This window comes from Bubalus bubalis, chromosome 2 (assembly GCF_019923935.1).
Source record: "Bubalus bubalis isolate 160015118507 breed Murrah chromosome 2, NDDB_SH_1, whole genome shotgun sequence".
NCBI classification, from domain to species: Eukaryota; Metazoa; Chordata; class Mammalia; order Artiodactyla; family Bovidae; genus Bubalus; species Bubalus bubalis.
The window spans coordinates 37,745,384-37,767,428 of record NC_059158.1 but is presented as its reverse complement, the minus strand read 5'-3'; the positions used below and the strand labels follow the sequence as shown (position 1 = coordinate 37,767,428).

At 46.9% G+C, this 22,045-nt stretch overlaps 1 long non-coding RNA gene across 1 annotated transcript; it reads right to left on the bottom strand.

Annotated features, from left to right (window-relative positions):
* Window positions 1–345: 345 nt before the first annotated feature.
* LOC123329972 lies at window positions 346–10,047 on the bottom strand. The gene is made up of 2 exons (XR_006545620.2): window positions 4,077–10,047; window positions 346–3,546 (listed from the first exon to the last, which is right to left on the bottom strand). It is a non-coding gene; the product is annotated as an uncharacterized LOC123329972 (long non-coding RNA).
* Between the last annotated feature and the right edge of the window lie 11,998 nt (window positions 10,048–22,045).

The following is a 22,045-nucleotide window of genomic DNA, read 5'->3' as shown; positions in this document are numbered from 1 at the left end:
AAAAGGTGGTAGTGACTGATTTCCTCTTCTTGGGCTCTAAAATCACTGCAGATGGTGACTGCAGACATGAAGTCAGAAGATGTTTGCTTCTTGGCAGGAAAGCGATGACAAACCTAGACAGCGTATTGAAAAGTAGAGACATTACTCTGCCGACAAAGATCCATATGTCAAGGCTGTGGTCTTCTCAGTGGTCAAGGGTGGTTGTGAGAGCTGGACTGTAAAGAAGGCAGAGTGCTGGAGAAGACTCCTGAGAGTTCCTTGAACAGCAAGGAGAGCAAACCAGTCCATCTTAAGGGAAATCAACCCTGAATATTCAATGGAAGGACTGACGCTGAAACTCCGGTATTTTGGTCATTGATACAAATAGGCAACTCATAGGAAAAGTCCCTGATGCTGGGAAAAATCGAGGGCAGGAGAAGAGGATATCAGAGGATGAGATGGTTGGATGGCATCACCGATGCAATGGACATGAACTTGGGCAAACTTTTGGGAGATGGTGAGGGACAGAGGCCTGGTGTGCTACAGTCTATGAGGTCACAAAGAGTTGGACACAGCTGGGTGACTGAACACCACAATGGTTGCCTACCACTGCTCAGGGACTTGTCACACACAGTCACATCAAGTTTATAAGGGGTAAGTTTTAGGAAGATAGAACCGTTAGGGAAACTAGTCTTATTTAGGCTTCAGAGACAAAGAACAGGCCTCTGACCTTGCTTCTATGCTGCGTGGACACTGCCCTGACTGCCTGCCGTGAGTACAAGCCTGGCAGCACCATAGACAAGATAAGGGAAAAATCTTAGACTGAGGCCTGGAGGATGTCCAGCCAACCAAGCCCTAGGCTTAACATTTCAAGTTTTACATGACAGAACCAACAGCATTAACACCAAGCCAGAGCTGCAATGTGCTCACAGACTGACTATCAGTTTGCATCCTGAGATTATAAGCAGGAACCCCAAACTGCAATTTTTGAAGTCTCACCCGCAGAGCAGACACTGTGGAGGCCTGTCCCCAACTGGGACTCCAGATGTGATGTGTCATGGGACTTCTCAGCACTATTTGAGTCTGGATGTTGGTCAAAACCCAATTTGGTGATGCATCCTCTATTTCCTTTAATGTTAGTATATTGAAAGTAAGCTAGATAATTCTCTAATATTGGTATTATTTGTATATAATGAATGGCTTATTTTGTTAACAAATCCTTTGAACCTGAGATGAAAGTGAAAACTTGCAGCAAAAGGACCAAGTCTGAAGCACCTCAAGAATCATAAGTTAAATTCCAGCACTTTTCCAACAAGGAGAACGGAGTCTGCCCAGACCTCTCACTTCTCCCATGTACTTTGTTACCCAGGTCTGACCCAGTTCCTTCCCCACATCTTAGACCTGAAAATGTCTCTTGAAAAGAGGGTTAAGCCTTTGTGGAACTTAACAGCAGGAGTTGGAAACAGACATTTGATAAAAGCACACCCCATAGAAACTTCAGAGGTATTGTCTTAAAGCAAGTGAGATGGTGGTTGGTGGTGAGCAAGTGAAGAGGAACTAAGTCTATCCAGTCATTTCAAGGCAGCAGGCTCTGGAGAAAGACATACACATGTACACATTAAAGGATTCTCCAAACAAGTCCACCTTGACATTACTTGATGGAACTACTAACTACAAGGTCTGTTAGTGGTGTTCACTTCAGCATGAAATGCTTCAACCCTCCAGACTCCAAACTCACACTGTCACCCCACTAGGGCCCTACACTGCAGAATTTCACTGCCAGACATTCTGGAATCCTGAGCACGACTAAGTAGCTGATGAATATTCTCTTTAATCACAAAAGAGAAGTCTCTTATGTAAGTCTGCACGGAGTTGCTTATAAGCCTGAGTAGGCATTAACAGCCCAGTTACCCAACTCCTATGCAATTCAAGACTTTGACAGTGGCAATATTAAATCTTTCCCCTTGAATTTCATATGAAAGTTAAAGCTTCAGCCATAAGACTTAGAGCTAGATCTATTAAATTGCTACTTAATAGTCTTGAAGCTGCAGGCTGGTGAGTTATCTATTAGGCATGCACGTAGGCTGCTTTTAACAGAGCTGAGTGCCTCAGGGTGAGGTCAGAATGAAATTTCTAGAAGGGTTCTCAGCAGGTTGAGTTTCTTAGGGTTTCACCTACTATAAGAAAGCATACTAACAAGTCCATGGGATATCTAGTTTGGAGGAGCTCATAGGAAGGTGGCCGGTCCTAAACATCTGTCCAGATAGAGCTAGTTTCAAAGAATCTCAGAAAGCTCATAAACCAGCTTCAAATAGTTACTATTAGTGTTACTTCCTAGTTCCTGTCAACTTTCTAGTCTCAGAACTTCAAGTTTGAAACAATGGTGGATCTGAACAAAGGGAAAATATACACAGTCCAGAAGACCAGAGATATTGGGTAGAGGCTAAGATGTAAATAACTGGTCAAGTTAGCAGGGACCATTTGCAAACACAGCTGGAGCGGGTGATAGGAGCCTGGGGCATTCTCTCTCCAAACGCAACTTCCCAGCATCCCCAGACTGGCAGAGTAGGTACAGAGAAGCCCCCCGTTTTGAAGAGCTAGGTCTGGTCTCACCTGAAAGCATCTCTAACAAGATATGCCTTTTGATGGTGTAAATGTTTATGACTAGTGTATGCCCCATTTCTCGTAGCAGAATCTTGGCCGGTCAGCCCCTGCACAGCCATGGTAAGGGGTATCTGAGGCCCTTGGGTTGTTACAGCCTCTGCTGAAGCCTTTATCCTCGAGTCTTCCTCTCACCACATATCCTGCTCTTGGCTTCTGCTCTGATTAACTCTACCTGTTAAACCCTGCCATCTGATACTGCTTCTTTGGAGAGGGCATTCCTTCCACTAGGACACCTCACGTTGCCTCTTTAACCCCATTGCACCCACAAGACTGCCTTCTCTGCTGCTTATCCAACTCCAGGGGTTGTACTGAGTTACTTGTAGTTGGATCTGGGTAGCTCGATTATGAACCAATTCCAAGCACAACCTTCATCCTGTTCAATTTAGCAAGAGATGAGAGACCCTTTAGTACCTTCTCCCCACAGTGCTTCCAGCTCCAGCACCTTACACCTCCCACTCCTTTGACAGATCAGCAGGTTCTCCTCACATGCTGCCCCTCAACGAGGGCCATTGGCATTGCTGTGAGCATGCCAGGAGGAGGTCCTATCACAGAGAATGTTGACAATCAACCCACTTTAGCAGTTAGCCCAGGAGGTGGGACTGACACTCCTGCCAGTCAGCATGAATGTTTGCCTCTTGTTAATTAGATCATCTGTATCTTCATTTCTAAGTGGTTATGTAAAAGGTGCAAATAGCTCATTAAGCCAGAGGAGAGATCGCTAGAACAAATTTTTCCAGCTCAATACAAAACAGAACAGATACTCCCATCTCTCACTTGTGGTATATCCCAAGGTAGTTTCTCAGAAGTTGTCATGTCTAATGCCGGATGGATGAGGGGGAGTCCTTCTGAGTGTGCACATAGGTCCTTAAGCAACAATGATGCTCATGAGACTGAGGATTGGACCTGGCCAGGAAAGGAAGAAAACAGGCCTCAGGTAGCAATACGGAGGTCTACAGATCCTCTTGAAGGTAGAAGGCTTGAGGACACAGTTTAGCAACAGGAGAGGTGGGTATAGAGAGCTTGTCAACACCCCCACCCATACCTGCCCACTACTAACCAAATGACACCCAGAGGAATTTGACTTGGGTGAACTGGGCAGGTGGGAAGCCTTGTCCTTCACTTGAATTCTTCCCAGTTAAGCCCCTTAGTAGTTAACTATCTGAAAAAGCAGCTCAGATCGAGTTCATTCTCTTTAAAAATGCATGACACAGAATGAGAGTTCATCCATACCAAAGCACCAATGGGATGAATTTAAGGAGACCATGTCCCCAGTCACTGAGAGCTCCAGTCCTAAGTGATCAGGTCCAGTAATGCACAAGTTGGTGGACTTCCAGTATTTATCAATTGTGATTCAAAGGGAGAATTTGGTTCTCAAAAGCTTTGAGATTTTTTTCTAATCACTTAAGACGTATGCCTACTTGCACAATACCTACCCAAACAGTAGCAACTGGGGAGCAGGCATACGAGATTACTCGAGCAACACTAGACCATGGCACTGCTGAAGATCTGAAGCTTCACTGCTGCTCTCCACATGAAGCGAGGCAGGCTGCAACATGAAACTCCCTGGCTGGAGATGAAAAATAGGACTGACTTCCCAACAAAGCACCAGAGGAAGAACCCCACAGCCAGAAGTGCACTCAGTCCTGAAAGAGCTTGGAGCCAGTTCCTATAGTGCCCCTCACAGATCCCACCTGCCCTCCCACCTCCAGCCATATGCAATGAACAGGGTCAGGTGGGACCCGTGGACTCAAGCTGACATTAATTTTCTACCCTTCTTTCCTGCTTGAGGGCAGTGTTTGTGTCTCTTTTCTAGCTAGGTAGAGCAGATCTCCAGGAGATTGTTCTGTCAGGCAAGATACTTCTCTTGAAAACCTCAGACCCTTTTCCTCCATACCCAACACCCCAAACCTGGGAGAGAAAACTCATGAAAGCAGGGAGCCCCCTAGAACTGGGTCCTTTAATGCTTACCCTTCAAGGTAAGTCTACAGATGCCTCCACTGGTTTGTTACCCTGTAAGCGATTCTGCTGGTTACTCACTGGTTTTTCTGTCTCTCCAGTTTTCAGGACAGAATTTTGTCCTGTGATTTCAAGCCTCTGATCTAAAAGTTGTTGATTCATTTCGTTCCTCACTCCTCTCCTTACAGCAAAAGTCAACTTTCCAAGCTCTTTTCATTTGGGGGCAGAGAGTCAGAGTTAGGTTAACTTAGAATAAGAGTATCTCAAGTCAGCAAAGAGGGTGACAATCAGGGACATTTCATTGAAATCTTTTGTACTGGCTTAGAACAAGATTCCCTTTGTGTTAATATTTCAAGGGATGGAAACCTGAAGTCCTGTTCCATTCTATTATTGAAGCAAGGAAGGCCTTTTTAGGAAATTCCAGGGGCCCTGAGGAGGGCCATTGGCCAACTAGGTATGAAGCAAGTCTTTAACTTACAAGATAGTCTAAAATGGGCAGAAAAACTGCAACATCCTTGATACAAAGTGCTCCTTTCCAAAAAAGGAAAGTAATTGGGAGATTGATATTTTTTTAAAAAAGACTTTATAGGAAAACAAACTCATTCTGAAGTTAGGAGTATGGACAGATCTGCAGGATCTCAAGCTTCCCTGGGATTCTCATCTTGAATTGAGGAAGTAAAAGCAGAAACCCTTTACTCTTAAAGATTTTCCTTCTACCAATTAGGTTTTCCCCACTTCCCTGGTGGCTCAGATGGTAAAGAATCTACCCGTGCAGTGCAGGAGACCTGGGTTGCACCCCTGGGTCGAGATGATCCCCTGGAGACAAGAATAGCTACACACTCCAGTATTCTTGCCTGGAGAATTCCAGAGACAGAGGAGCCAGGTGGGCTCCAGTCCATGGGGGTGGCAAAGAGTTACAACTGAAGGACTCCCACACTAAAGAGAAATTCAGATGCTGACTGTTAAGTGAAGGGGTTGTGAAGATTTAAAGCAAGTTCCGGAAGAGTCTGTAGTGGTTAAGACCCTTGGGTCTCTGGAAGTGGTTGAAATAGCCTTCCTGTCCCCAAAGAAGGTCACTGGGACATCCCAGAGGGGTGAGAGGAACCCAGGGACGATTGATAGTGAAACAAGAGCAAGGTTTCAGTTTGCCTTTCACCTCAAGTTCCCTGAAGAATGGCACTGAAACATGTATTATATATGAAATGTAGTCGCCAGTCCAAGTTCAATGCATGATACTGGATGCTTGGGGCTAGTGCACTGGGATGACCCAGAGGGATGGTATGGGGAGGCAGGAGGGAGGAGGGTTCAGGATGGGGAACACACGTATACCTGTGGCGGATTCCTGTTGATATATGGCAAAACCAATACAATATTGTAAAGTTAAAAAAAAAACTGATGGTCTTTAGTTTAAAGCAGAACAAACAATTCAATGTTGTGAAGCCTATCTCCCCACCCAGGGCTTCCTTTTAGTCTGAGACTGTCATTCAAATCTATATTTCTTCAAGTCACCCTAACACAGTTGGGGCTGCCATAGGGCCACCACTTGTAATATCAGACTAGACACGCTATGAGCTGGTCCAAAGTCTGCCCCAGGCCGATGGAGCCTGATGGGCCAGAGAACAGGGAGTCAAGTGTTCAGAGCCCAGGCCATCTCTGTAGAGGCCCATGGCTTATGACACGAGTCCAGCTCTAGAAACCAGAGCTGCCCTCAAGAGGGCCTTCTCCCCTGGGGCACAAGCAGGGAGGTTCCCTTATTCCTCAAGGAGTGGCTTCTGTTCTTCCTGCCAGGAGGCCTGAGCTTGAGGACCTAGCTAATGAACCCCCACTACCTGTCACCCACCACTGGCCCCAGGATAAGCCTGAGCTACAACAAAGGCTATATAGTTTAGTGATAGAGAGGAGACCCCAGGAACCAACTTGGAAGAGGGAGAGGCTGCCAAGGTAAGGCTTGAGGGTAGATTACACTAAATAAGGAGCTATGCAGAGGAGAGAAGCCTTTCAAACAACCTTGGATGGAACAGGTATCCATCGACTTGGGCAGGTAAATGAGTACTGGCCTGTGTGTAGTCATAGGACTGGCAGTAAGTCAAACTTCCCATGATCATCACCGAAACCTCATAGCTCAGTTAGCTTTTTAGCTCACCCATTGTAACAGGTCAGATGCTTAGAGAATTTAAGCAACTTATTCAAGACATGAGAAATAAAAGGCTGAAACCAGGCTCAAGCAGTATGTGCCCGAGGTCTGTGACCTCAACCTTTCAGTTTTAAGACCCTCCATGGCAAAAGAATGTGGTGAGCCAATTTCGAGAGCCTGGGAGCCAAGCTTTGTCATGAGCAGCTTCCCTATGGCTAATCTACAGTCTAGATTCTGCCTAGTTCTGGACCATCTTCCTTTCCACTCAGGAGTCCCCTGGTATGAAGGAAATAGAATACAGAAAGTCCAGACAAGCAGTTGGACTTAACAGTCCAGTAGCAGCAACAGCTGGCAGCCCTGTGTCGACACTTACTTAGCACACTCCTACCTGGCTGCCAGCTGAGTAAAGCTAGGACCGCCCCCACCCCCACACACAGGACTATAATGTGTGACTGTGTGCACATCATGACCTGGCAGAGAGCCCAGTGTCACCTAGGCAAAGTTGGTTCTGAGTGATGGCCCAGACTATTGCACAATACCCAGGCCCTTTCATAGGCTCTGGCACATATCAGACTGGGTTTAAGCTCCCACCATGTGCCCATCATCCTTTTGCCTCCCCCAGGGACTTGGCACTAAACCGAGTGCTAGGGCTGAATGAGTTCCTGGCTTATTACGAGATAAAGCTATAGCTCTGGCTACACACCACTGAGGTTAAGAACTCAGGTTGTAGCCAGCGGTACTTGTAAGACTCTAGCCTCTCTATAGAGGTCCTAATTCCTTGTCAACAAGGAATCCAGCAAAGACACTTCAATCTAGAAGATCAAGATTCTATTGGTCCCCCTGCTTTCAGTCTTTAGGGCAGAAAAAGCTTTCAGATTAGCTGGCCCAGCTCTGACCGTGTTAGAAAGTCAGCTATACTTTGAACCCTGAACCGTTAACAAGTAACTTTCATCCAGACCTTAAGATGTGGCATTTGAAGCAATTTTTCAGGACAAGAACAAACCCATACAATCTGGATAATCTGCCTGGGTAGGGGAGGGAGCTACGCAAGCATGAGGTACCAAGTTGGATTCAGAGAGTCTGCCAGGCTACAGGAAGGTTATAACATACAACAGGAGTTTCATGCTACAGGGAAGAAGGTGCCAAGTAAGACGCTTGTGGCACAGAACCCCATGAGCCCTGCACTAACTCTGTGAGGCAGTCTATGGAGCAGCAGCTAGAATGTATTAAGCACACACCATGATGGGTACTGGTCTACAGTCTCCTATCGCCACAGGATCTGTTTAAGCCAGTTTCCCAGAGATTGGTAACTTGCCCAGGTTCTCAGAGCTAGTAAGTGACAGAGCCAGGGAAAGAACCCAGGTGAGCTCCAGCCCGTATCCTGTCATACCACATGACTATGAAGGTCTTTCCATGAGACCAAGGCTCTCGTCAAGTGGCTCCATAGAAAGACCTGAAAGCAGATTCCGAACCCCAACACTCCCACCTCCAAGGTCAACAATTTCGATGGAAGCTTTGTCTTCAGAGGAGCTGCTTTAGAAACTGATGGGTAAGCCCTCACCAAGTTTGACCCAAAACTGGTTCAGCTGGACGAACTCCACATCAACTGGTCATGCCCAGTTATCAGGTAAGGTCAGCACCACCCACTCGTTTCCCACTTCAGCAGGTTGAACTGCATCTTGGCCCCAGGTTCTCCCACTTTTCAGGCCAGCCCATGTGGTCAGTTGCCTGCTCACTCGCCTAGAGTTCTTCTGAACACTTAGGACTTGCCTTGCTTCTCTAGAGCCTTCTGCCAGTTGGAGTTTAATACTGAGCCCTTCCACACAGTCACCACAGTTGATACAGGCTCTATAAGCTACTCTTCATGTGAGCGAGGACCTACAATCTAGACCTATGCCAGCAGGGAGCCCCCAGGAGCCCTTTACCTATGATCCTATTAGAGAAACTCTAGTCAGTCCAGTTTCTACTTGGGCGCTCCCCTAGAGTGGATCCTCGCCCTCCCCAGGAGGATTTGAACAGCACAGACTATAGGAGAAAACCATCTCCAAGGGCTGATAGCTTAATTATGACCTGCTGTCCCAGTTCAACTTATACTGATATTCTTTTCAGCTGGGGAAATCCATGAGTCCCCAAACATTTATAGTTTTTGCCAGATTTGAGTTCACATCTGTGCTGGATTTGCCAATAACAAGTCTACTCTGTAGTACCCTATTCCCAGAGGAAAAACTTTAGGATGCTTAAGGAAAACAAGTGGGAGTGCCTCACCTCTGAGACCTGACCACAGAAGCCAGGCCACAGGTTGTTTGAAAACACGTTTGAGCAGGAAAGCTTCATCACCCTATCACAGGAAGGGCTAATGCTGAGTCACTGCTTGCTGAAGTTTGAGTTTTTGGCTTTGGGGAGAAAAGTCACCCCCTTCAGTGCATATACTCCAACTCAGGGTCCCATGCTCTTCATGTGAGCTTAGAGTTCATACCCGTGGAGCTAGGCAGAGATAGTTTCCCTCCATCCCTTCTGCCTGTTGATATAGGCCGTTAGTCCCTGGAATAACCCACTCCCAGAAAGATCTTTCCTGGGAGAAAAAGACAGCTTCCCAAAGAAACTATAGCTGTTTTACGTACCAGGATTTTTTAAGGCTTCAAATTGGTAAAAGAAAACCCCTGAAGAAAGATTTTTACACAAAGGTTGATGTGGGGCCTTGAGCCAAGGAATTCAGACAGTCTCTCAAGAAAATTCTCTCCAAAAGCCTCTAGAAGGAATCACAGCTTTACCAACACCTTGATTTTAGTTTTTTAGAGACCCTTTTTTCACACTTCTGACCTCCAGAACGTTAGTAAATCGGTACTGTTTTAAGTCACACACAGAGGCTTTTCAGATGTAAGAAAGCAAGCAGAGAAGGGAAAAAAAAGAAAATCCCTGGGAGAAAGAGGCAGGGTTTGTGTTCTTATGACCCCAGGACTATCTGTGAAGAAAACAGAAGAGAAAATCCACACAGAACAGCACTAACCGAGACTGGTGTGTGGAGACAGCGAGCCCTACACCCCTATTCCCAGAGTTTTCTCTTCTGAAACAAAAGGAAGCTTTATACCCTACCCTCTAGGCTTATTAATCTGCTTTCCCTACTCCAACCCTGAGAAACCTTCAGCAGCCACAACCACCCCAACCAAACAGCACTGAGGCGCACACTGCGGATTTTATAGGCTATAGAGACTAGTCCCACCCCACTACCCCAAAGCACTCTGGGTGGGCAGTGGTTCCTCTGTTTCTCATTGGCTCCCTCTCTCTCAATCAGCAGATTGTCTCCACCCTCCTTGCTCATTTCCTGTCTGTAAGTCACCAACCGCAGTGTAAGCAAGGGGAGGTTTTAACAGTCTGCACTCAACCCTCGCCTAAAAATGTGACTTCTCCTGTTTTTAGGCAAGATTCCAGAAGCAATCTTGATTGGAAAAAGAGGCAGCCTCTTCACAGACAGAATATATCATTCTTTTTCTATGTTCACCCAACCATCTGAATCAGGGCTCTTTCCTGGAAATTATGTTTGAGAAGATCTTGATGAGAGCCTTGGAGTCTGTGGTTTCCCAGAGGCACCGTCAAGATGTATGTCTTTAAGGAAGCCAGCATCCTACTAAAAGGTGGTATTGAACAATTCCCTTCTAAGAAATAGGCTTCTGTTTACCTGTTATGGTTATCCCCGTATTCCCAATTGCTCCTTTGGATTTGAGTTTCTCCAGCAGCTGCCTCAAATAAGTGTTATTTCTGGAAAAGAAAGAAAAGTGCAGCGTTTAGGAGGAGGTGGCCGCATTCTGATCTTCACCACGTCTCTGCACTTAGGGAATGAACCACAGGTGGGAAGTAGCTTTCATAAGTCAATTCACCTGAGTCAGTTTGAGTTTGGCCACGTTCCCCTTCTGGTCCTGAGTGAGGTCACAGGAAAGAGGAGCCTTTTGATGAGAGGAACTGGGGTGTTTGAGGTGATGAAAGTTTGAGGGCAGCCAGAAGATAGTGGGAACACACAAAACTTTTGCCAAGAAGGCAGCTGTGTGTGCACCATGCCTGTGGTAAGTGAACTTAATATAAGATACCCACCCTGGGATCAGAAAAACTTCAAGAAAGGAAAAAGCAATTGGGGCTGGTGCACTGGGACGACCCAGAGGGATGGAATGGGGAGGGAGGAGGGAGGAGGGTTCAAAAATAAATAAATAAATAAACTCGGTGGTTAATTCTCTTGTTGCTTATTTGAAAGCTGATTCCATAAGCATTGTTTCCTAATCAAAGTAACTGTTGATTCCCTCCTTTCAACAGGCCCTTCATTTTCCTGACTTCCTGTCTTCACTCCTGCTGTTCCTCAGTCAGTCCTTTTCCTCATTTTCTGCCACAAGTCAAAATTCTAGCCATGTAAGACCCAGCTGAGATGCTAAATCTTTGTGTTGTCTTCTCTGATCTCCCAGTTTGATTCCACGGGCTCACCTCACTTTCTGAGATGGTTAGAGAATTCAGATGGCCTACACTTGGTCTTCTCCCTAAAAGACCTCACACCCTGATTAACAGATCACTCTTGCCTTGCTCTCTCATAACATCCCTTGCACCTCCATATAACACACACTGTATTTGCTTGGTGTTTGGTTGCTATCACGCTTGTCTACTGCCACTGCATTACAAGTGCCTATAGGAGGGTAAAATGACTGCTTCAACTCTGTGTCAAGAATATGGTACAAACGTAATGTGTTTCTTGAATGAATTATTGGGGGAAAAAAGAAGGGGAGGAAATGACTGCAAAGAAATCAAGAAAGTTCTGCCTCCTTCAATGTTCTCTTTGTAGCCTCAGTTTGGTCTGGGGCCGGGTGGGAATGAGATAAACTTCTAGTATTCCTTGGGCTCGAGAAACAGTTCCAACTCCATAAAGTCAGATCAGGAAGAGCAGATATTACCAGAGTGAGAGAGGGGAGAGACTTCAGGGCAAGAACTAAGTCCCCTCTCCCTTATCCATAGTTTATGAGTTCAAGTACTGCCTGACACAGCTATGAATAAACTTTGAGAACTTGGGAGGTGGTATAGTGTGGTCATTAAATATGTAGATTTGGGGTTCACATCCTGGCTCTGTGGCTTACTGGCTTGTGACTTTATGTGACTTGATGCAAGTTATGTAATCTCTTTAAGCTCCCGCTTCTTTTTAGGCAAAATGGGGATGATTACGATCATAATAGTACTCACCTCTCAGGATTATTGTGAGGTTTAAGTCAGCCAATACATAGAAAACAGAATAGTGACTAACACAAAGTACGAAATTATTATCAACATCTGCCATGTAACATTCTTGGCTAAATCATAACTGCTAAACCTTATTGAGCTAGATATTATTCACTTGTTCTAATGGGAAAATGTAAATTCAACACAGCTGTAGACCAAAGAGGCATATTGAGAATTGCTGCAAGGTTAAGGGGTTGTTGGTCATGGCTCCTAACCTGTTGCAGAGATAAGTCAATTTTGACTCCATGTTGGAACTGTTTGACCTGCTTTCTGTTGCTTTTGTTATTATAATCACACATAATGGCCTGCCTCAAAGAATCTTGCCCCTCCGCCTGACTGTTAAACAAAGAGCGCCTTTGTTCAGAACACTGTCCTCCTGTAGATGGCAGGAAGGAAGAAATGAACACATCCCCCTGCCCGAGACTTGCCATTCTAGGAGATATTTGCAAGATTAATGGCCTTTTTACTTTGTTTCCTCACCTCTCCTCATCTCTGATCCATAGAAGAAACTGGTATCCAGACCCAGGTAAGATCTTGTCAGTCAGCTGACTTTCTGAATAAGGTCGTATTCCCTGACTCAACATCTGAGCTCTCAGATTCACTGGCCTGTTGTGCAATGAGCTAGAGCAAGCTTGGACTCAGTAACAAACCCCTTTCAAGGGCACCGGTGCCTTCCCCTCACCTAGTCCACATGCTCCTGTTAGAGTCAGAGCTCTGAGCACAAGAGGGCCCTGTGTGACTCAGGATGGAGAGGGTGACTGATGTGTTCATATTCTTATTGGAGGAGAGGACTTCTCATCCATTTGCAGAGAACTAACTATAAATGATTAATTTCGTCTGTGATATATAATGACTTTGCATCACGAGGGCTGTCGTTGTATAGTGACAATAAGACAAAACAATATTCTAGGATTCTAATTAGTTTCTGGAAGAAGCAAAAGGGGCATAATGGTTGTCTATTTCCCTTCCCAAGGAGGAACTGAAAAACAGCTATGGGACTGGGGTAGCCGTGGCAGTGAGTATCCGAGGAGGAACAGAAGTGCGAACAACAAGCCTACAACCTGCAGGCAGAGTCTCCTCCTCTAGTGAAATTCCCTGGGAAAATACCCATCCCTGAGCTGGGGCCTTGGCAGAGATGGGTGATTAAGATCATTTGCATTGGTGGTGGCTGAAGAGGGTGTGAGGATGTGAGAGAGGGACAGGTGAAGTCTGTTCTGAAGACAGTGGTTTCTTGTCCTGTCCCTGGCAGGATGGGGACAATCATTCTTGTCCACCTGCTCCCCATTCCACCGTTACCTGGAACGCTGAGAGCTTTCCTCTAAACCAGCGCTTCTCACATGCACTGCACACACAAATCCCCCAGGGACCCTGTTAAACCATAGACTCTAATTCAGTAGATCTGGGTTGGGGTCTGAGATTCTGCATTTTCAAATGTTTCCAGGTGATTTTCACGCTGCTGGTAATGGGAAGAATTTGACAAGGTCAAAGACCTTATATCCGACAGCTCAGTCACCACCAGGAAGCTCTTTAGAAATGCAAATTCTTGGGCTCTGCCTCAGAACCAGAAACTTGTTTTAACAAGCCATCCAGGAGACATGGACATTGGCGCGTATTTAAATTACAGAGTCACTGTTACAGATGATAAATGAACTAGTCTCATTGGAAGGACAGATGAAGTTTTAGAAAAGTGGTGTTCAACTAGCCAAGAGCCCCAGGGTGGGGAGACTTGCCCAAGAGGTTACCCAGCCAAGTCCTCTTCCAGGTGGGCCCTGGAACAAGTCCCTTGCCCAGGGGGCACCCGTCACAGGATCTTCCATAGGAACTCATTCTGATAAGGAGGCTTTCCTGCAGTGCGAGCTCCCAGCATCCACAAGGGGAAGCCTTTCACAGAAGCAGGAGAGGTGACCAGGATTTGATGTTGGTAGAAAGTGGATGCAGAGAAAGGGGTAGGGATCTCGGGCCTTGCTGGTAACACAGTACAACACTGACAAATACACACAGCCCCTGGGCTGATGAACACAACTGACCTCTATACCTGTTGGAGACACACTGAGGGTCCGAGGCCTGAACAACGGTCCAGCAGGGTCCTTGAGCTCAGAGGAGAGAAGGAAAGGACAGGGGAACACGTCTCACAGAATTCTCCAGCTGTCTTCACATCCAGTTAATTAACTAAATTAAACCCTAAAAGCCTTACTAGATTTGGAGGGGACCTTTGATGTCTCTGAGCACCAAGCCCAGGGAGGCGGGCAGTGCTGGGTTGGGAACATCTCCCACGGATGGCCGAGCAGCATTCTGTTAATCGTGGCTATTAAACTGCTATCCTGGGAGTTGTTTTTGAATCATGTGAAATAGATTAAGAGTCTGTTTTTGAATCCCTCAGGGTTTCCTGTGGTGCATAATTATAGATGCACTGGAAGAAGAATTCAGGTCAACAATTACTTTAATGAGATGTCTGAAGAGCATGGCCCAGCAAGGCGGAAGGCAGAGGAGGAGCTGGGAGAGGATATAGGGTGGGGGAGAGACAAGAGAAACTGGAGGAAGGCAGGGAAATGGGCAGGACGAGGGGCAAAGATAGGAAGGTTTCTGCAAGGAGAGCAGAAGAGGGAGAGGAAGAACGCAGAGCAAGAGAGCCCGAGGGGCAAGTAGAGGGCAGAGGAGCAGACTTCACTGTGTCTGGAACATTTTTGCTGCTGCTGCTGCTGCTGCTGCTAAGGTACTTCAGCCATGTCCTACTCTGTGCGACCCCATAGACGGCAGCCCACCAGACTCCTCTGTCCCTGGGATTCTCCAGGCAAGAACACTGGAGTGGGTTGCCATTGCCCTCTCCCATGCACGCATGCTAAGTCGCTTCAGTCATGTCCGACTCTGTGCGACCCTATGGACAGCAGCCAACCAGGCTCTGCCATCGACAGGATTCTCCAGACAAGAATACTGGAGTAGGTTGCCATTTCCTTCTCCATGGAACATTTTTAAAGACGGAGAAAACATTCAGAAAGCAAGAAAATGGCGCTGGGTGCCCATGGAGAGGTCTGCAGTCTTGGATTCAGATGCTCCTCTCATGGATGCATCTGGAGACAGTGGGGAGGCATTGACAATGGGCTTTGTCATCAAACAGACTCGGGTCTAATCCCTGATCTTGCCCTGTTTGACCTGTGTGACTTTTGGCAAGTCACTAAACTTCTATGAGCCTGCTCCCATCTGTAAAGTGAGGGTTAACTATATAAGGTGCATGCCTTGGTCTGTTCAGGTTATTATAACAAATTACCATAGGCTAGGTAGCTTGTAAACAATAGAAATTTCTCACAATTCTGGAGGCTGGAAAATCCAAGATCGAGGCAGATTTGGTGTCTGGTGAGAGCCTGTTTTTTGGTTTATGGCCAACTGTCTTTTCATTATGTCCACACATGGTGGATGGAGTGAAGGGGCCTTTTCGGAAAGGGCCTTGATCCCACTCATGAGGCTCCACCCTCATGAATTAATCATCTCCCAAGGGCCCCACCTCTAAACACTATCTTACTGGAGATTAGGCTTCAAATGATGTATTTTGGTGGGCCACAAACATTCAGGCCACAACAGTGCATAACACTCCTGGAATGAACTGTATCTGACATACAGTAAGTCCCAATAAATTATTGTTAGAATGAGGAATCCAAGAGGTTAGTTTTGCCCAAGGGCTCATGGCTAGTCAGTAGCTGAATTGAAGTTTAAACCCTGATTTGTCTGATCTCCAATGCCACAGAGGAAAATGTACATAACTGCTCTTTTTTGGGAAATGCAAGGTCTGTTCCCCAGAGAGTCAACCTCAATCCATGAAGACAGTCCTTATCAGCTGGTGCCAGGGGTTCAAGGGAAAATGAAACAGTTGCCCATAAACCAAAAAACAGGCTCAATCTAGCCATGGTAGGACTTTAGACATATGTATGAAGGTCAGGCAGAGAAGGCAATGGAAACCCACTCCAGTACTCTTGCCTGGAGAATTCCATGGGCGGAGGAGCCTGGTAGGCTGCAGTCCATGGGGTCGCTAAGAGTTGGACACGACTGAGCATACACACACACACACACACACACACACACACACACATGAGGTCCCACTTCCACAAGTTGGTTTTTACAGAACATGCCCTTGTTCACGCTTGCAGAATATAACAGGGCATTCATTCCTGAGTTCATTCCAGGGCTTACTGAGTGCCCATACTAGACCCAGTACTATTAACATTTCAGGCTCCCAAGAGCATATGCCTAGTGGGATAACTATGACCATCTTGGTAGTGCACTGCTCAAATCTCCCTTCAAGTTCTAGAATATACTATCTTTGGAATCTATGAGAAGGTTCACACTGAGGCCACAATCTTCCCCAGGCTGCTTTCAGCAAAGGCAGAGCATGGGGTGGGGTGGGGTGGGGGTGGGGTGTGTGTGCTAGAGCTGAGTCAGCCTGCCAGCGTGGAACTTCTTTAACAGAGGGGCGCTCAGACTCCAAAAGCCTGGTTGAGGCTTCCTCAGAGCTGCACTCCGGTCTGAGGCTCTTTCTGCCCCACCCTCTTCCTTCCCTCTCTCCTTTCTCAATAGGCAGATCAGCATCCCAGTCTGAAGGCTCTCCCTGTCTCCTCTTGATCCCTCTTCCCTCACCCCCTAATCCTTCACAAGAGTTTCTCCCAAGAAGTCTCTTGCACTTCTATCTTGGCATCTTTCCCAGAGGAACCAAACAAAGGAACCAAGACCCATTGTTTATAGAAAGATTAAATGACAGGATAAGCAGAAACCACAAGCCCCTTGTAGATATCTCTTGAATCCATCCACTTTGCTCTAGGTCCACAGTCCGCACCTTAGTTCAAGCCACCATCTCTGTCCGTTAGATCCTGGTAGGACACAGATATCACACTCAAACAGGATAATTTGTTGAGGTTAACAAAGGATAATTTAGAAAATTCTGGTCCTGAGATATGGATTTAGGCTAAAGGAACAAGGGCCACAGTCTGCCTGCATCACCTGGGGTGGAGGATAGGTACCCCCACCTCGCTCTCCTTCCTCCCTCCTATCTCCTGTTGGTGCTCCTTTTTGGCCAAACCCAAATGGAAACCAGAGAAGACAGGAGCCCATTTATGGAGGCCCAGGTCTGCTTCCCGGAGAAGGCAATGGCAACCCACTCCAGTACTCTTGCTTGGAAAATCCCAGGGACGGAGGAGCCTGGTGGGCTGCAGTCCATGGGGTCACTAAGAGTCGGACACAACTGAACAACTTCACTGTCACTTTTCACTTTCATGCACTGGAGAAGGAAATGGCAACCCACTCCAGTGTTCTTGCCTGGAGAATCCCAGGGACAGCGGAGCCTGGTGGGCTGCCATCTATGGGGTTGCACAGAGTCAGACATGACTGAAGCAACTTAGCAGCAGCAGCACCAGGTCTGCTTCCCATGGGCACGGACAGAGCAGGGCCAAAAGCGAATCAGGAGAGGCAAAAAGAAGCTGCCTGGCACAACTGTGTCTCGCCCAAAGCTTTGCAAGATCTTATTTTACCCCACTGCCCTCTTTTAACCTTTCTCCCCATTCAAACCAGAGTGACATATTAAAGAGTGCTGACTTTCCCAGCTACTTAACTCCATCCAGTGGCTCCCCTCAAGGACTAACTTGTACAAGGTCAAGGAATGTCTGCCTGACTCAAGGCACAGGGTGGCCCTTGAAGTAAATAAAATGCTATGGGCAAGCCATGTATTTTGGAGTCCAGGATGGTGCTGATTTCAAACATTTCTTCCTCTTTTCCCCAAATATTGAAAAGTCCTGGAGTTTCAGTGTCTGTGTATCCAAACTCTATCTCCTAGGTACCACTAACTGGGACCTACGATGGGGCAGGCACTCTGGAAATGTCTTTCTGAATAGGATGACTAATCTGCACAATGAGTGCCCCCATCTGTGTTTTTCACGTTAGAAGAGGGACTCAGTGGTCAAAAACGAGTTGCCCACAGGCCATCTGGGGACCCAGTCGAGAACAAGTCACTCCTTTTATGTTTCCATGTCATCCTTCCCACAGGCACACTTCCCCTAGATGTACCTTCCTTGTGGGATTATCCCAAGGACGTGCTGTGCTCTGCTTAGTCACTCAGTCATGTCTGACTCTTTGTGACCCTATGAACTGTAGCCCACCAGGCTCCTCTGTCCATGGGGATTCTCCAGGCAAGAATACTAGAGTGGGTTGCCATGCCCTCCTCCAGGGGATCTTCCCAACCCAGGGATCCAACCCAGGTCTCCCCCATTGCAGGTGGATTCTTTACCATCTGGGCCATCAGAGAAGCCCAAGAATGGAGTAGATTAACTCATGCAAAGCATTTAGAACAGTGCCTGGACCCTAGTCAGTGTGCGGTCGCTGTTAGCTCTTATTAACATGTCATCCTCTTCCAAGCTTTTGTATGGAGTATCATTTCTGCCAAGCAGACCCTCCCCCACCACCTGGCACATCATATTCATGCAATTTCATGTAATGATCAAGACTCGCGGCATCCTGGACGCTGTCCAAGGCTTGCACCTCCTGACTGTATTGACTCCAGGGACTCTGAAGAATATGTCAATAGTTTTGAAGAATGAGAGCATGGGTTAACCCCCTTGGATAAGGATGCCGAATGGACTTGATCTGTTCTCACATCAGGAAAGCCTACGTGTCCATCTACTTCCCTGCTCTCTGGGCACCTGCTCAGAAGGATCACCCCACCCTCCTCCCAATATTTCTTCCTTCGCATCCCTGCAGGCACGCACTGCAGCTTCCTCAAGGGAGGTATTTTATTGTAAGTCACGGAGTGGAGAGAGCACATCACAAGTATTAATACATCCCTCCCCTCTCCTCCCTCCAGTTTCTCCACATCCCCCATCCCTTCACTTTGTTCCCTCCCCACTTTTCCTGCTCCCACTGTCTGCACAGGTTGAATTACCCTCCTGGGCCTGTGGACTTGAGATGCCCTCACTTCAACAGGATCCCTTGAATCAGACATCTCTTAGGTACCACTTCCCATCCTGTTGGCCTTCCCATCCATCCTCCAGCCCCAGCTGTGGTACCCAGTTCCACACAGGCTGAGAACAGCTTCCTGTGCATGTCTTCGGACAGCTCCCCATCTTAGCCTGAATTGCACACCTTGGATTCCTGTCCTTGGACTTTTCTGATGCTGAGGGATGGGACAGCTGCAGAGACCCACTGGGCACTCTCACTGGCACACCTGGCAATACAAGGGGAGTTCACACCCTTGGCTAGTGGTGGTGGAAGGTGAAGGCTTTCCCCTTTTGCCATCCTCTGCCCAGGTCTGTGGTTCACTGTGGGAAGCCCTGGTGGGAAGGGGACCTGCAACAAGGCATCCTTACCTGGTTCTCATTCCTTCTCTGTTTCATTCCCCTGATTACTTCCAATGTAAACTGCTTGCACACAAGTCACTTCTCAGTCTGTTTTGGGGAAATACAAATTAAGACACCATTGTCTCCTGGAACAATATTCCTTCCCATCTTCCAGTTTTTTCCATGGAATTCTTCATGAGCTCCTTTCCACCTTTCAAAGTCTGACCCATCCCTCAAGGATCATCTGAAATTCCAGGCCCATGATTGCATCAACCCACAAAGATCTCTTCTCTTCCTGGGTAGCTGGAGCCCTTTCTAAGCACTTAGAACAGTTGTATGTTCTTATTTTCTTCTCAACATTAATAATGAATAACTAATAATTGTTGATGCATACAATTGTTGGCTTCAATTCTAAACCCTAAAGAAATTATAAACACCCCGAGGCCAGGCCTGTGTCTAAGTCCCCAGAGAGCCTGGCATAGAGGGTAACCTGAACTGTGGGATTTTCCCAAACTCCTTCAGTAGGGCACAGCTCTCTCTTAAGCACCAGAGCCAGGTGGGGAGGCCCCTCTTTCCTATCTCTGCTGTATCTGGTATCTAACCGACAGGAAGACATGAGCTCCTCACTGCCTTCCTAAAAGCTCTATGAAGAAAAGTGAAGGATTTCCTTAGTGGTCCAATGGCTAAGACTCTGAGCTCCCAATGCAAGGAGCCATGGTTCAATCCCTGGTCAGGGAACTAGATCCCACGGGCCACAACTGAGAGTTTGCATGCTGCAACTAAAGATCCCACATGCCACAGTGAAGTCTGAAGATCCTACATGCCACAACTAAGACCCAGCACAGCTAAGTCCTGGTGTAGCTAGCTAGCTAGTTAGTAAATACATACATAGAAAAGCGAATGGTCACTCATCCCAGCATATGAATCTGCAAATCCTTCTTGACCTCCAAGTCCCAGCTTAAATGCAATCTTCTCCATGTGGTCTCATCCTTCCAGAAAGACCCCTCTGTGCTCTAAACTTCAGTAGTTCTTTATCTTCACCCTTTTAATGAACCTTCTCATTTTCATACACGTCTTGCAATTAGTTATCCATCATTTGTCTCTCATTTAACAATGAGTGAGTTAGTCAGTTACCAAGCCCCAGGGCCCACCCCTTAGTAGCTACTCAATACATTTTGAATGAGTGAACAACTGGTGGGGGGAGGAGAGCCTGAGAGGCTACAGGCAGACAATTATCAGGCTTCCTGGCATCCTGTTGTAAGTCTAGGGAAGCCCACAGTTACAAATTCATAAAGATGATGGAAGAGTCTGCTACTTGTCTCCTCAAACCCATTCTTCTCTTCTGATACAAATTTCCCAGCCTCCATCTTATGTCTAAGTACTGATGTCTGTGAACAGAAATGGTGTGACAACAAATTACAAAGTATGGTCTTAAAAGGAAAAGCCCTGTGTCCCCTGGGAGGGCAGGAGCTGAGGCAGCCATTTTGGATCATGAGGTGAGAACTAGATGTTGAGGTTGGCAGAGCAAAAAGACAAAAGGAGTCTGGGCTCATAATGACTATGGAGCCGCCTTGTCAGTCCTAGACCACTCACTTGAGACTCTTACATGGGAGAAGCATAAACTCCTTTGTTGTTTGAGCCAGTCTTATTTGGTCTCCCAGTTAAAGTAGCTGAACTTGTTTTTTAACTAAAGCCAGACACATTCTATAAGTCTAATCAGTTCTGAAGGAGTGAAAGGAAAGCACACTCCAGAGAGATGCTGGGCTGAGGGTCTGTGGTGGGTGTAGGCTGGGGCTGAGGGCAGCTGCATGGCTGGATGGGCTCAGAGCACAGTGCTTGTGTGCTCTTAAACAGACTCTGCTGCGGTTCTGTCATTTCTTCAAACTGGACAGAAGTGACTGTGCTAACTGGACTCAGGTTCGCACTTGGAGCTCAGATGGAGAAGGGCTGGGGAAGGTGTGCCACCTGAGGAGGCCAAGGGCAGAAAGCTAGTGTAAAGAACCCTGGTGGGAGACACAGAAGGCAGCCACGAGTTCCTAATACAGACACCGAGTGTACAGGGGCCAGAGCAAGATGCTGAATCAAAGCCAGACCCAATAGTTGGGGACTAGGATGGCGGGCCCAGCAAGCAGATTCTGGGATGACTTCCATGAATACAGATGAGTAACATGGAGTATGGTAGTATATGGTGTATTCTACTGAATTAAAGATTCAGAAGGGCAACAAGGAGCAATTTTTCACCCTGTGTCCTCACTCATGATCCTAGGCTTGCAATCCCTGCCCTGGCCTGTGTCTCTATTTGTTAGCTTCACTTATCCTAGAAGACTTTTCTTGGGTGTCACCTTCTCCAGGAAGCCCTCCATGACACTACAGCTAGGTCAGCTGCCCCTCCTCTGAGCTTCCCCTAGACCATGCTCTTCTATTGTAGTTATTAATGTGTCAATTATTGCAGGAGTACAATGATTGCAACACAGCTTATAACCAAGTTTAACTGAGATGCCCAAGAGTAATGATCTTCGCTTGATACCCTCAGTGTTTCCCATGATTGCCAATAACATGAAGGGAGAAAATTCACCTGAACGGGACCACAGGGGCAAGTGGGTGGGTGACCAGATCGGTTAGAAGCACAGCATGGGGGCCTCAGACATCACAGAAGGTGGACAGTGAATGGATTCTCTAAAAGCCCATTGAGATCCTGAGCAGGGTGGGGGGATTACACTGGGAGGTGGGAACAGGCAGTGAACAGAAGGAAATG